Here is a 16,269-nt window from a genome sequence, read left to right on the forward strand (position 1 = left end):
GTGCTTTGCATTTCAGAACAGATTAATTAGACACAGGAACAAATAGAAGAATGAAAAAAAAAGTGTATATATTCACAGATAATTTGGCAATTGACGGGAAAAATAATTCCCTGGTGACGTTGTTCACTAATATTGCTTGACCAGTTCTACCACATACACACTACTGACTTCAGTAAGACTACTCACACACTTAAAGTTAAGCATGTCCTTAAGTGCTTTGCTGGACTGGAACCAGCGTGCTCAGCACATTCTAGGATTGAACCCATACTACATTTACAGATAGCCAAGTCAGTGAAACTGATTTATGGGGTAGAGATGGGAGGGAAAACAGAAGAATATAGAGAATAAATCTAAGTAGTACTTTTACACTGGAAATTAAGAATGTCAATATTCATACAGCTAAGTTATCCAGCCAATTCCCCACAGGCATATAATCTTTAGTCTGTCATTATCATCCCAATAGATTTACACAACCCATTCAACAAAACTTTAACCACCCTGTTTGGTTGTTAAATCAATATATGGTGTTGGATATATTTTGGGGATATGTATGTTGTTTATTAAATGTATAGTATAAATTTCAAAGGTAGTAAAATCTGAAAATGTACCATTAATAAAATTCTTAGGAATATTACTCCATCAAGGGAAGTTGTGTGGATGGGAATGGGGGGTGTCTGGTAGAATAAAAAATTACTAATATTTTTATACCAGTTTTTCCCAAACTTGGGACGCCGCTTGTTTAGGGAAAGCCCCTGGCGGGCCAGGCTGGGCCGGTTTGTTTACCTGCCGCGTCCGCAGGTTCGGCCAATCACAGCTCCCACTGGCCGCGGTTCTCCGCTCCAGGCCAATGGGAGCTGCTGGAAGCGGTGGCCAGTACGTCCCTCGGCCCGTGCCGCTTCCAGTAGCTCCCATTGGCCTGGAGCAGCAGACTTTCAAGGATGCCCTGCCAAGAAATCAGTATGCAAGAACTGCAACAAAAAAAGACATTTTGCTAAGGTCGGTAAGTCTGCCAGCAGTGTTGCATCTGGAGTCTTCACACATGAGGATGATGGTGAACTGAATCCTGATGGTGTTTGGAATGTTAGAGGAGATCACCACACCACCAAGTGCGAGTCAATAGCCCTGAGAGGAGGACATTAGTGGATTCTGCTTACACTAGAATTCCCAGCCACCTTTAAACTGTGCTATTTTCCAGCTCCTAACTGAGTTGCATCCTCCAGACAAATACCCCAGAGGGTCTGGTGCATCTCCCAACCCCACCAATGGTCTTTTTTGCAGCTGCTCTCAAGTACAAAGGCCATAATACCTGAGGGGAAATCTACGTAGTCCAAAAGGCAATTTCTAGTTTAGGAAAGAATCATCAAGGGATCTTCAGATGATATTAGATCCGAATAGTACAGAACCTGTCCTGCAAACTGAGGATAGGTTACAGCCAGGAATTGTCTCTGACTTTCCAGAAGTTTTCACTGATACCACAGGTGTAGCAAAAAAGTTCAAAGCACAAGATCCAACTAAAAAACAAAGTGGTGCCTGTATAGCATAAAGTGCGAAACAAACCAATTGCATTGAGACAACCACTCAATGAGGAGATTCTGAAACTATGCAAAGCAGAGATCATTGAACCAGTTGATTCATCAGAATGAGTTTCTCCTGTCATTGTTGCCAGAAAGGCTAATAGTGCTATCTGCATGTGTGTGGACTTGAGAGCGCTAAACTTCAACATGTGGATTGCCATCCTCTACCCAACATCAACAAAATGCTGCTCACCTTGAAGGAGGCAAGAGTCTTTACAACCCTTGATTTATCCACCGCTTACCTCCAGCTCCCCTTAATGGAAGAATCCTGCAAGTACACAGCTTTCATCACTCCAGAAGGTTTGTTCCAATTCAAGCGGATGCCATTTGGGTTAGTCTCTGCAGCACCCGTATTCCAGAGAATGATGCATGGGATCTTTGGAGAGACAAGGGGCATTACTTACTTTCAAGATGACATTCTAGTTTATATGCAGTGTTGTTGTAGCTCTGTTGGTCCCAGGATATTAGAGAGACAAGGGGGGTGAGGTAATATCTTTTATTGGACCAACTTCTGTTGGTGCAAGAGACAAGCTTTCGAGCTACACAGAGCTCTTCTTCAGACCAATAAAAGAAAAGCTGGATATTACCTCACCCACCTTATCATTCTAGTGTATGGCAAAGATGTATCCAAACATGATGTCATCCTAAAATAGGTTCTAGAAAAACTTTGGCCACATGGACTTACCAACAGCAACAAGAAATGGCAATTCTGTACAATCTGACATATCTAGTACACACGTTCTCTCAGAATGGCATACAACCAAAAGAAGACCTGGTGAAAGCCATTCATGATTCACCAGAGCCTGACAACAAGGACTAATTTCAATCCTTCTTGGGATTGTGTGACTACTACTCTGTTTTTACAGCAATTTACTATAAAAGTAATTCCTTTGAGTCATCACCTAAAAAAGGATGTGAGGATTGAATGAGATGAAGTGTGCAAGGACAGCTTTAATGAGATAAAACATGCAATTTCCACCAGCCCGGCTCTTAGCCCTTTTGATTCTGAGAAGCAAACAATTGTCACAACAGATGCTTGAGAGTATGGTGCTGTCTTGACTCAGCTAAAAAAATGGACAAGAAGTCATTATTGCATTTGCCTCCAGAGCCCTGACTGATCCAGAAAATTCCTATTCTGTCATTGAGAAAGAAGCTCTGGCATGTTTCTGGTCAGTAAGAACGTTCAGAACATACCCGTGGGATAGGAGATTTATCTTAAGATCGGATCACAATCCTCTTTCAGTTTTCTTCACCATGTGAGGCTCTGGATGAGCAGCACCAAGAATTGTCAAATGGGCCACCAAACTAATGGACTTTGATTTCCAGACAGCGTGTCTTGCAGGTACCAAAAACACCACTAAAGACTGTCTGCCTGGCCTTCTCATATCTTATCATGAGAGTTCAGTTGTGAACAGCGATGAATAGATTGTCTTTGCACAAATCTCTGCTGCAATTCAAGGAGTGATCACAGAATCAGAGTGAGCAACAGCCATGAGAGAAGACAAGGTACTTCAGGACCTAAAGACTTATACAGTCAATGGGTGGCCTTATAAGATGAGGATGCCAGAACACTTGCAACCATATAGACACAGATCACAAGAACTGTCCTTGTAAATGAATGCATTTTGAGAATTGGCCATCTTGTTGTGCCTACATATCAGAGAATGATTGATCCACCTGGCACATGAAGGACATCTCAGGAGGAGTCTAACCACAAGACAACTGTGAGAAGACTTCTAATGGCCAGGGATGGACAAGCAGGTTGAGGAAATAATCAAGACTTGCCTGGCTTGTGCAAGTAATTATAAGTCACAGAAAACCTTCAGCATCCCCCTCACACCAGTTAACTATCCCAACTGTCCATGAAAGAAAATGGTTCTCGATATAATGGGATCATTTGAAGAAGATCTGTCTGTTACACAAAGGTTTGTCATAGTAATGGTAGACTATCATTCAAAGTGGTAGGAAGTTACATTCACTGGAAAGGTTACCACTGAATTAATGATACAGTTCCTATCATTCGTCTTCACTCACAAATGATTTCCCAAGGAACAGGTATCTGACAATGGAATGCAATTGACCTCTGCTGAAAAGCAACACTACTTCAATAGCAATGATATTGAGCACAAACCGTTTTGTTATACCATTGAGAGCCAGTGAGAATGAACAAGCCATAGAAAGCTTTACGCAAAACACTGTTTGCTTACAGGACCACTCCACACTCAACAACAAGAGTATCATCCTTTAAACTGTTAAGAGGACGCAAGGCCAATACACAACTTACTACCTGTCAAGGGCTTACACGTTCTTTTTTTCAACCAAACCTTCCAATGAAACTATTCATGAATGTGTTAAGAACAAACAAGAGAAATACAAACTGGATGCAGATCGTAAGCCAGAGGCTAAACCTCAAAAGTTTCAAATGGGAGATTTTGTTCATGTAAAGCTGCCATATAGAGTCAAAAGAAGACGTTCAAGACATTCATGCCCTATGCAGATAAGAGAAATCTGAGGAGATTCTGCTGTATTTAGGGTGACCATATTTCCCTATGCTGAATACAAGTCACCTGGTAAAATTACTCGTATTCAAGCAAATTCAATGGCAATCAATCAGAACTGTGCAGAGAAATGTTTTCTCCCCCATTCTGCTTCTTGCCCTCCACCACCAAATCTAGAATTCCACTGCCCCCCAAAAGATACAGGTGAGAGGTATAGAATGGGCAATAGTCAATCCTGGATCAAAAAGCACACTGCGTGTAACAACTATGAAAAGTTCCTGATTAGAGGTGTGTCAGCTAATTTTCACTAACATATTTGGGACAAACTTGCATGCAGGTTTCTTGGAAGAAAACAAAGTGTACCAATTACATTTTCCACGTTCTTTGCTCCAGAGTGCCATTTCTCTGCCACTTCTGTTTCCACGTCTCTCTCCCATGTCTTCCCCAATCTTCATGTGTTGGCAAAACTTAATTTTTATATTGCATTTTGGAAACGTTAACTGATTCATCAACACAAAATCCCTGTTGGGTGGGTATAATAAGTGTGCATTATAATCATCATTATCTCCATTTTACAGATAAGGAAATTGAGTCACAAAACATAAGTGATCTGACCAATGCCACAAAGGAAGTAAGGGTACGTCTATACTGCCCGCCAGATTGGCAGGTAGTGTTCAATGTATCGGGGATCGATGCCTGTACTCCATCTCAGCAGGAGGAGTAAGCGGAGTTGACAGGGGAGCTGCGGCGGTCAACTCGCCGCCATGAAGACGGCCAGGTAAGTCGAACTAAGATACTTCGACTTCAGCTACGCAAATAGTGTAGCTGAAGTTGCATATCTTAGTTCGAACCCCCCCGCTAGCCAGGGCCGGCTCTAGGATTTTTGCCGCCCAAAGCAAAAACAATTTTGGCCGCCCCCCCCCCCTTATTTAATTACCCCACCCCCAGCCCCGCCTCAACTCTGCCCCTTCCCCAAATCCCCAGCCCTGTCTCCTCCCCCCAGGCTCTCAAGCCTAGGAGGGAGGGGGAGAAGCGGCGACCGCGCTGCGGACACTCAGAGTCTCCCCCCCCGCAGGTTTGAGAGCCTGGGAGGGAGGGCGAGTAGCAGCGCGTGAATCAGCTGTTTGGCGCGCCGTGGCAGCAGCAGCAGAGGTGAGCTAGGGCGGCCGGGGCACATTTTTAGGGGCGGCTTTCTGGCGCCGGCCATGCCGCCCCTAAAAATGTGCCGCCCCAAGCACCAGCTTGTTTTGCTGGTGCCTAGAGCCGGCCCTGCCGCTAGCATAGCCCAGGCCTAAGTGTCAGAGCTGGAATTAAAACAGAAGAGTCCCTTGTGGTCAGTCCACTAGGCACTGCTGCGTCTCATGCTATTGAGCTGTCTCTCCTTGTGGCAAAAGATTACATTAGATGCCAATGAATGGAGCCAGCTCCATTTCAGGCAGCCAAGTGTGCAGAGCTGGAAGATTTAAATTCCAGATGGAGGAGACTCACCCACGCTAGCTCTGATCAAGCGAGTGCTCTAAAATAGAAGTGTCACCATGACAGCACAAGCAGCAGGAGGGGATCATAGTTGGGACAGCTAGCCATACTCAGACGGGAGCATACTCAGGGCAGCTAACCCCTGCCTCTGTGGCTACATTTCTATTTTTAGTGCACTAGGTCAATCAGACCTAGTGCGGATATGTCTCCTCAAACTGGAATTTACACCTTCCCACTCTAGTCTAGGCAGACCCAGGATCTCCGCACGCCTCAAAGTTTGGCTCTATGGGGAAAAGCTGGGTCACCTTCCATTTTACCCTATAATAAGTCCAATTCAAATTCCGACCCAATTACAGTGACATTACTTAACTAGAGTGTTGCCTTTAACTTGGGTCCTGTCCTATGCAAAAGGTCTTAACTCAAGTGCATTGGTGCTTTTAATTCAAGTTGGCTGGCCTATCAAAGGATATACCGAGGCAGTCAATAGATGAACTGCAGTCAAATTCAGACCACCAGATGCTTTTGACCGGACCATGACATTTTTTACTTATTATTATTATTGTATTAATTTTCTCTGGAGTCCGGACTTTGACTATACTTTGACCAAGAAATGTGGACCTTGACAAAAAACAATCGATTACCCTGATCTAGGTTAAAACTGGAGTTAGCACATCTCATAAGCTGTTAGCAACTCTGCAATGTGGACACAGACTAGTTCCACTCAAGAGCTGATAGTCCTCTAATGCTTTCCCACAATTCCCTCCATGTGCCCAGAAAGGGAAAGAATTCATAGAGCAGCTCAGCTTACTGCAATGCAACCCCAAAAGTCTTAGGGTACACCTACACTTTGAGCTGGAGATGTAACTTCCCGCTCAAGGAGACATACCTGTGCTACATTTGATTAAGCTAGTGCGATAAAAATAGAGGTGTAGCCACTGTGGCAGGAAGAGGAGCTAACTGCCCCGAGGAAGATTCCCTCTGAGACCCTAGGTACGTACTTGGGCAGCTAGCCCCGCCGCCATGTGCACCACCACGGCTACTCATCTATTTTTAGCGTGCTAGCTTGGTCTGAGCTCACCCGAGTATGTCTCCTCCAGCTGGCAATCACACCTGAGCTCAAAGTGTAGATGTACCCTTAGTACTACACATGGATGCATACAGTGCAAGCGTAGCCACAGCAACTTGAGTGTTATTTTGCAGTGTACCCACTCTCACATGAGCTAGGCTAACTTGAGAGGAGCAACTTGAGTGTGGATAACTAGAGTTTACTCTGCACTGAGGACATACACTAAGTGTCTTGGAAGTCACAAGTCGGTGGCAAAATCACTTAAACAACTCAGACTCTTGAGTCACAGTTAGCTACTCTACACACGAAATCACACTCCTCTGGAAATACAATTCCTGAGATCATTCCTGAAAACTAGGGGAATTTTAAATAACTATTTAATTTTCACTATTTATGCTGTTTGAATACTTTGTTTATTTGACTCCGTTTGGAAAAAATAGAGTGATCAGTTTGGCTTTTTCACACTGTATCTAGTCAGTTTCAATGGCCATTTCTCATGTACTAGCAAGAGACTAAATTATAGGTATTTGGGTTTCAGACACTGCACGAGGATGTTTAAATCCATAAAAGTACATCATTAAGGTTAAGATTTTGTCTCCATTATTTATAGTAAAAGTCATGGACAGGTTGCGGGCAATAAACAAAAATTCACGGAAGCCTGTGACTTGTCTGTGACTTTTACTAAAAATAACTAAGGGCAGGGAGCAGGAAGGAGAGAATGACAGCGCTAAGGCCCCCTGTGGCAGCTTGGAGCTCCAGGGCCACCACCACCTGTGGCAGTTCGGAGCTCCGGCCCCACCGCCCCCGGCTCAGGGCTGAAGATGTAGAAAATGTCATGGAGGTCTCTGAAAGTCACGGAATCCATGACTTCTGTGACCTCAGTGACAAAATCTTATCCTTATGTATCATAAATCAAAGCTTTTAATAATGGTTATGGACATTTTAAAAATCCATTTCCTGACAATATTTGTTATTATTTACAGTAGTTCCTGGAGGCATCAACCAGGATGGGCCATATATATACACACTATATACCTATATATAATAAATGACAAATGCTACCCAAAAGAGCTTACAATCGAAGTCCCTGATCTTGCAAAGATTAACCTCCATGCTTAATTTTACACATGTGAATAGCCATATTAAAACTATTGTATTACTCATGTTCATAAAGTTAAGCATGTGCATAGTTCTTAGCAGAATCAGGGCCTAAAAAACAAGACATAAAAGGTGGAAGAGAAAAGTTGGAAGATTGTATTGAAATATCGTATTAGATTTGTTGCACTAACTAGCAGTATATACAATTCTTAGCCAAGTGGTGGGAGCTGTCAGTTGTGGTAGCCTAGGGTTACCATACGTCCGGATTTTCCCGGACATGTCCGGCTTTTTGGGCTCCAAATCCCCGTCCGGGGGGAAATCCCAAAAAGCCGGACATGTCCGGGAAAATCGGACATGCGGTCGGCGGCTCGGGTGCCGGGCCGGGGGCTCGGGGGCTCAGCCGGCGGTGCTCGGGGGGGCCCGGTGCCGGGCCGGTGGCTCGGGGGGCCTGGCCGGCAGTGCCGGGCCAGGGGCTCGGCCGGCGGTGCTCGGGGGGGCCCGGGGCCGGGCCGGGGGGCTCGGCCTGGAGGCTCGGGTGCCGGGTCGGGTGCCGGCGGTGCTCGGGGTGGCCGGGTGCCGGGCCGGGTGCTGGGCCGGGGGCTCGGCCGGCGGTGCTCGGGGGGGCCCGGTGCCGGGCCCGGCCGGGGACTCGGGTGCCGGGTCGGGGGCTCGGCCGGCGGTGCCGGGCCGGGGGCTCGGGGGACGGGCTGGGGACCTGCGGTGCCGGGGGTGGGCCGCGCCTCCTCCCCCCCCACACATACCCCCCCTTACCTGCTTCAGGCTTCCCGTGACTCAAATGTTCGCGGGAAGCAGGGGAGGGGGCGGAGACTTTGGGGAGGGGACGGGGTTGGGGCGGGCGCGGGGGCGGGGCTGGGGGCGGGGCTGGGGCCCCTTTAAAGTGTCCTCCTTTCGGAGGCACTAAATATGGTAACCCTATGGTAGCCTATGAATTTTTGCATTTGCAGACCTTTTAAAAAATAACATCCTAAATCTATGGTCAAATGTACAGTACCTGACATTATCTTTTTAAAAATTACTGCTGTTTGTTTACATGCCAACATGCCCTAAACCATGTGGGATTGGTGCTTTAAAATGATTCCAAGTTTAAGATGAAGGTGTAAGTCATTATGAAGCTACAGATTGAAACAGTTTTTTTATTACTTTTTCATTTTTAGTTGTGATGCCATCTTAGATTTGTAATTTGTTACATGATCAAAGAAGTTGCTTTTTCTTTTTAATTGCCCTACCATTTTAATCCAACACTGAAAATATTCAGTTAATCACATCAGCTCTAATTCAAAACTGCTCCTGGAACAGGTGCTGCACAGCAGCAGAGAAAGCATTTCCGTTTAATTGACTAATAAATATTTTCTAATTGACTCTACTTCTCCTTGGCATTACAATATAAGAACATATCCAAGTAAAATAAAAAGCAACAAAAATTGCTGCAGAATTCCATTGATTTTGAATCAGACCATCACAAAAGTCAGTTTTTTGATAGATTTCTGTTGCCCCAGCCTTTTGCTAAGAAGTTACTGGTTAAAGTTGGACCTGGAAAGTGGGAGAGTAGAAAATAATTAAGGCTTTTGATATATGGTATTGATCATCGAAGAGGACATCAACAACTTGAAATCTAGTCAATTTTAAAAGCTGAGTTGTAAAATGGTTTCATGGAACTACACTTGCCCATTTTTGTGGATTTACAGTCAATTGTTCCTATTTTTAAAAATATTTTTCTCTCACCTGTTGCTGTATGAAAGACTCTCACAAACAACAGGGGAAACTCACTGATTTACTAATTCAACGGGGTTAAAAATGGAACTGAGCACATAAAAAGAGCTGTCAAATGCAGGACATAAATAAACTGGGGGGGAAGGGGTAGCAGAGAGAGAGACTGTTTTTCCCCCCTCTAATTTCTTTCAATTTAGGTGTTATTTATAAGTTATATTTATAGGTTTAAAAAAATCAGATGGATTTTTAAGACAATAACTCTTCAGTTCATATCATAGGAAAGAAAAAGCAATGAGTGAATATTTCCTATTGGGAAAGATCACAGAATTAAACCTAAAATATTGTTGGGCCCAATCCTGCAAATTCCTACTCACATGAGAACCTTTGCTCATGCAAAGGTTTCCACTGGAAGGGCGCCAGACAACAGACTGAGGGAAAAGTAACAGAAAAGGGGACTGGATAAAGGAAGGAACTGTTCAGCAATGCAAACAGCATGGAATTTTGATAACTGGTGGACTGGGAAATGAGGGACCATTTACTATAGCTAATGAGAACAGCACAGTCAAGATACTAAATAACTTATTGCCTTGCAAATGTAATGTCAGACTTGAGAGAGGTACACAAGCTTGAGTAAAATGCAGTACAGTTTTTAGATTTATTCTTTTCACCAAAGACTTTTCAAATAGGACCAGTGTATAACTGTGTAACATTCATTTATATTGAAACTTTCCTTTATATATATTACTTTAGATAGAATGCAATAAATTCCCACAACGTAGAAGGCTTCCATTTTTCATTTCCATTTTCCTTTTGATAGTTTGTGTTTGGAACAGTCATATAAACAAGACTTTATTTATTTATTTCAGGACTCAGATTTACTAAACAAGAAAATGTACACAATAACTAGCCAACCAAGGGCCTCATTATGGAATCTGTGCACTATATTTGTTACCTAGGAAACAAACTAGAGCACTGGTACACTGTAATTTCTGTCTTGCGACAGAATTCTCCAGTCCTGCGGGTAAATAAAGTTCATAAATCAACAAATCAGCACCAAGGTCAAATAATTTAAGATGAAGCAGTCATTCTCCATGGGTCTTTTAAAAAGACAGAACTCTTTCAAGTTGCTTTGGGCTATTATGCAGATACATTAAGAAAACATTTAACTTAAGTTTTTGTTTTATTTAAAATATTTTTCATTACAAACGTGAACTGTGTAAAACTGTTTAGAATTCATACTCATTTACCTTTTCTTCCATATTCACGTCTCTCTACTTTGTTTCGCAAAAAACATCTATAAGGGTGATAGCATTTGAAAGCAAAGCCTTGCACTCAGCTTGAACGATCACTTGAATTATCAGATGCGTAATAATCCTAGAGAGGATTAATTTCCATATATGTTTCTTTGAAGTACATTACAAACACTAGTTAATCTTCACAGCACCCTTGTGAATTGGGTAAGTATTATTATCCCCATTTCACAGATGCAGGAAACTGAGTGACTCGCCCAGAGGGTAAAAGAGAATTGGTGCCAAACCTGAATTGGAATCTTTCTAGTTCCCCTTGGTGTGTTCAAAGCATCAGACCACAGACAACCATCTAGAGCAAAGCTAACAAGCATGCTGCAAGGTTAAGAGGCATATTGGACACACCAAACAACCATATTACTGTAACTCTCTGGTTTTCCACTCAGTTAAAATTAGTCACAACACTGCTCATTTAAAACAGTCAACTAATCGAACATCAAGATGAGATTTAAGGCACACTTTAATGAAGGTATATTTGATAACTGTCAAATGTGAAAGGCTAACAAAGTCAACTGAATGTTAGCGCTCTGCAAACGCAGCCACAGTGAGCCATTATTTTGGAACTGTACAAAAAAATATACAGCATATCCTCCTAAGAACTCAAATACAGGGAACTTCCTAGTGTATGCACATTGGAAGCTACAATACTACATGTAGCATGCATTAATTGTAAGAGCATACAGGAGACGATTAAAAGAGAGAAAGTTAACTATATATCTGCTCAATAAAAATCAGCCTATCAATAGTAACCAAATAAAAAAAATGTTAAAGATGCTAGAAAGGTGTTACTGTTTTTCAGCAAAATGTCGTTTACCTTGCAGAAATTCAGCTATTCTAAACAGAAAACAAAGAAGTCTGTGTAATGCTGTTTAACTGAGAACTGGTTTTCTGTCACTGTTACAAAGAATAACTACACTACATATCTCAGAAGAGCCTTAAACTGCCCATAACTTAACCCAATCCATTATCCCCCTGAACACTTTCTGTTAATATTTAGTTTATACAATATCTCTTTGTTAAGGCTTATCTCTACTGCTGGCAGGGTGTAAAGTATGTAAACAATCGATTCAATTTGTTAGTTTACTTTTTATAATACTTCAAAGGGCTGATAAACTTTAGCACAATATTGAAAAATACATTTTGCTTAAAGTCAAAAATAAAGGAGGAGGCAGCCCTGGGTTTTAATCCAAGTTGAGTGGCAGATTCATTGTAGGGGCCTGAGGAAGTTATAAAACTAGTTGTACTTTTGGTTTAAGAGTAACTGTAAAGTTAGGAGAAAGAAGAATTTAGTTAATTAAATAAAACAAAACAAACAGATCTGACACCCCAGTCAATTTTTTCAGGATATTTTTGTTTTAAATCTCAAAAATAAATACATTAAATAAATAAATAAGACCTAAGCACAATGAAAGTCAAAGGGATGCAATTATTTTTGCACATTCTTGTATATATTAGCAAGTACACTAAGGGCTTGCTCCTGCTCCCGCTCCCATAAAAAAAAATCAATAGAAAAACTCCAATTATGCTTAATGATGCAGGATCAAACCCTGACTATCTACAATTCTAACTATACAGCACAACTAATGTTGATAATATAAGGGGGGGAGGGGGCAAGCAACCTATAATAAAAATTCTACTATTGAAATCAAACCTATATTGCAGTTTTTATTTTTACCCATTGAATTGCCTATTGTCACTAACAACTCAGCTTGATTTTTGTTAGGAAATAATATTAATTTTAATTTAGGATTATTTAATGTCCAGCTGAGTACAAGTGATATTTATAACCATTAACCCCACAGAGGAAGGTGAGTTTTGACATATCATACTAGTTCTTTCTGATGGAAAGAGATTCTGCTTTTAACTGCTGAAATTAAACCATAGAAGGCTCAAGATCTCTTTCCACTACAACATGTTTATTTTCCTTTGCTTGAGTGTCTTTCTGTGCTTGTTTTACAACACTCTGGTTTCCTCTCTCACTCCTGATTTGTCTTGCTGACAAGCCAGGTTCAAGATGGGTTATGGTTTTAAATGCTTCTGCTGCTTATTCATTACCAACAACTGGCCCTTTTGCATTTCCTGCAATAACGTCATTGCAATCATTCACGAGAGACGCTTCCAACGTTTGATATACAAGACTTACTATAAAAATAGCATTTATTATAAAAGATCCTGCTTCTCAATACATGGGGGGTGGGTGGAGAATCAAGCTATTTAAAGGTTGCGTCCACACAACCATACTTGCAGCCGCAAAGCTATACTAAAAGGGGATGGAGGATTGATCAGAGTCTGAAGAACAACAGCTAAACCCAGTTCATCCTCTAATCGTTTCTGCCTATGTTCAAGGTACCACACTCAGCATCAAGCTGTTTACCTAAACGCACTCCATCTCTAGAGAGAAACTCCGTTTGCCCTATAAAATCACGTCCAGACTTTTCCCTACTACACAGATACCTCAGCCTCTGTCTCTAAAGATGTACCGATAACACTTCACTACACTTTTGCTTAAAGAAGCCACTTATGTAAAGATGTCAGGTAGGGGGAGGTTGGGGGGGGGGGTATTGTACATCCCAAATCGTAAAAGCAATGGCAAAACAATGCAGAACTTGTGTTTCCAGGCGTGTGTTAAAAACAAAGAAATAAAATAGATCCAAGCCATCCAAAAGCAAAGACACCCGCTGCCCCTCGGGAATCTGAACTCTGAAATAACCCACACCGCTCAATTCCTGCAGCCTCGCCCCAGTTCTGCCAGCCCAGCCCAGCCCACCCCACCCCTGGGTGGGTGTCTTCCTTGATGTCTTTGATACCAAACCCCAGTCCCTGTGCGCAGCCTCACAGACAGAGACACCTCCTCCTCCTCCTCCTCCCCCGTTAGAAACACTAAACAACACACCGAGCGGGTAGCGCGCCGCAAAGCAAGCGGCCCCCTGCCCCAGCGCCGGCCTGCCCCCGGCGCTGCCCCGCATCACACCCCGCTCGGGGAGGTGGGAAACTCTCCCCCTCCGGCTCGCTCAGCCTCGGCTCTCTGGGCCCGGGAGTCCCACAGAGCGGGGCTCGTTTTTGTAGGAAGAAGTCGAAGTGAAAAGGGAAATCAACCCATTCTCCCCCTCTGTATGAACTGATCTCTCACACAGAGAGTGTCTGTCCCCCCACTACACACATCCCTCTCCACACAACCATTCCTCTCCAACACACACACACACACACCTCTCTCCACACAACCATTCCTCCCCAACACACACATCCCTCTCCACACAACCATTCCTCCCCAACACACACACCCCTCTCCACACAGCCATTCCCCCCAACACACACACACACACACCTCTCCACACAGCCATTTCTCCCCAACACACACACACCCCTCTCCACACAGCCATTCCTCCCCAACACACACACACACACATCCCTCTCCACACAACCATTCCTCCCCAACACACACACACGCACACCTTCCTCCCCAACACACACCCCTCTCCACACAGCCATTCCTCCCCAACACACACACCCCTCTCCACACAGCCATTCCTCCCCAACACACACACCCCTCTCCACACAGCCATTCCTCCCCAACACACACACCTTCCTCACCAACACACACCCCTCTCCACATAACCATTCCTCCCCAACACACACACACACACACCCCTCTCCACACAGCCATTCCTCCCCAACACACACCCCTCTCCACACAACCATTCCTCCCCAACACACACACACCCCTCTCCACACAACCATTCCTCCCCAACACACACCCCTCTCCACACAGCCATTCCTCCCCAACACACACCCCTCTCCACACAGCCATTCCTCCCCAACACACACCCCTCTCCACATAACCATTCCTCCCCAACACACACCCCCTCTCCACACAACCATTCCTCCCCAACACACACCCACACCTTCCTCCCCAACACACACCCCTCTCCACATAACCATTCCTCCCCAACACACACACACCTCTCCACACAGCCATTCCTCCCCAACACACACCCCCTCTCCACACAGCCATTCCTCCCCAACACACACCCACACCTTCCTCCCCAACACACACCCCTCTCCACATAACCATTCCTCCCCAACACACACACCCCTCTCCACGCAACCATTCCTCCCCAACACACACACACACACCTCTATACACAGACAACCCCCTCCCAATACACACCTCACAGCCCAAAAGCTCCCCCCACATAACACATCACCATCCAGACAGGGGCACAAGAACTAGGGGATAAGGGAAAAGGTGGGTTCAGCTGATTCATTCATGCCCTAAAAACTTTGTTAAAAAAAACCAAACTGATCTATACTAAGTTATATGGGGTTGACTTATTTGAATCATTTGGTTGATGCTCTCCTGACCCTCTTCCACTTACCCCCAACACACACACACACACAGTACGTAACTTCTCTCACCTATACCTCCCTCCGCCATTCAATAACCATCCTATCTCCCCCCTCATCCTCCAACACAAAAGAGTCTCTGTGTGCATATGCACACACACAGATCTCCATCATCCCCCCCCACACACACACACACACTTCCTAACTGCCCCTACACAAAGAGAGGGACACTGAGTCTAGAGCCACACAGGTTTCATAAGCACCCTCCTTCCCCTACACACAAAGAGAGACACTGTACGTACCCCCCTCACACACACACTGCTGTCCCCCTCCCCCCCAGCAGTCACCTACCTGCAGGTGTCTGTCCATAGGAATGCGGGGCGGGGAGGCTGTGGTCTATTCCCTGTATTGGCTAGGGCTGGTAGGGTGATATGGTGAGGGGGTGGCTGTGGGGAGGGGAAAGTGTCTCCCATGCCCCGGTCACTGGCTTCTCCCTCTGTCCTCCTCCACCCCCCCACTGTGTGTGTGTGTGTGTGTGTGTGTGCGCGCGCGTGTGTGTGTGTGTGTGTGCCAGGCGCCCCTCCGCCTCCGCCCGCGGATATTCAATGCTCAGGGAGAGAGAGAGACACAGACACAGAGAGAGCTCGTATCAGCTACCGGAAATCGAAGCCCTGGTCATAAATATACCACAGGAAGTGTGCAATAACACACACATACACACACACACACAGAGCCCTGCTCTCGGCCCCCCCCCTCAACATCGCCCCCCCGCTGCTGCCAGCCCGGACTCTGCTTGCAAATGGGGGTGGGGTGGATAAAAGGAAAACCTCAGCAGTATAATATTCTGTGTATCTCCAGCTCCTGGGGGCCGATCACCCAGAGAGGTGCTAGCTAGAAATCCGCATTAGATACAGATATGGCATACAGACAGTATACCTATGTACGCTATAGATTATAGTGCATGCCCTGTTTTATATATTGCTGTGTAGACGTAATATAGACACGCTGTACGTGGGAATACACGCATATATCTTAATAATGTGTTTATAGACACACATATGCATCCTAAATATAACACACCTGGTGCATAGAATAGCAGCATGTATAGACCCACACACTAAACGCACATATAGTATGTGTGTATAGATACACATATCCAGGATCTATACACACAA

The 16,269-nt window shown here is 44.4% G+C and overlaps 1 protein-coding gene across 3 annotated transcripts in view; it reads right to left on the minus strand.

The window, feature by feature from the left end:
- KIAA1958 (KIAA1958 ortholog) overlaps positions 1-15,707 on the minus strand; it is a 131,618-nt gene extending 115,911 nt beyond the window's left edge. For 2 of the 3 annotated variants that reach the window (XM_054033023.1, XM_054033021.1), the window contains exon 1: positions 15,446-15,707. The gene's annotated coding sequence lies outside the window, so the exon portion shown is untranslated. Of the gene's footprint in view, positions 1-1,816; positions 1,951-15,445 lie in introns of all 3 variants that reach the window. The other variant, XM_054033022.1, reaches the window with a different exon arrangement.
- Positions 15,708-16,269: the final 562 nt, after the last annotated feature.

Source organism: Malaclemys terrapin, chromosome 6 (genome assembly GCF_027887155.1).
Source record: "Malaclemys terrapin pileata isolate rMalTer1 chromosome 6, rMalTer1.hap1, whole genome shotgun sequence".
Taxonomy (NCBI): Eukaryota; Metazoa; Chordata; order Testudines; family Emydidae; genus Malaclemys; species Malaclemys terrapin.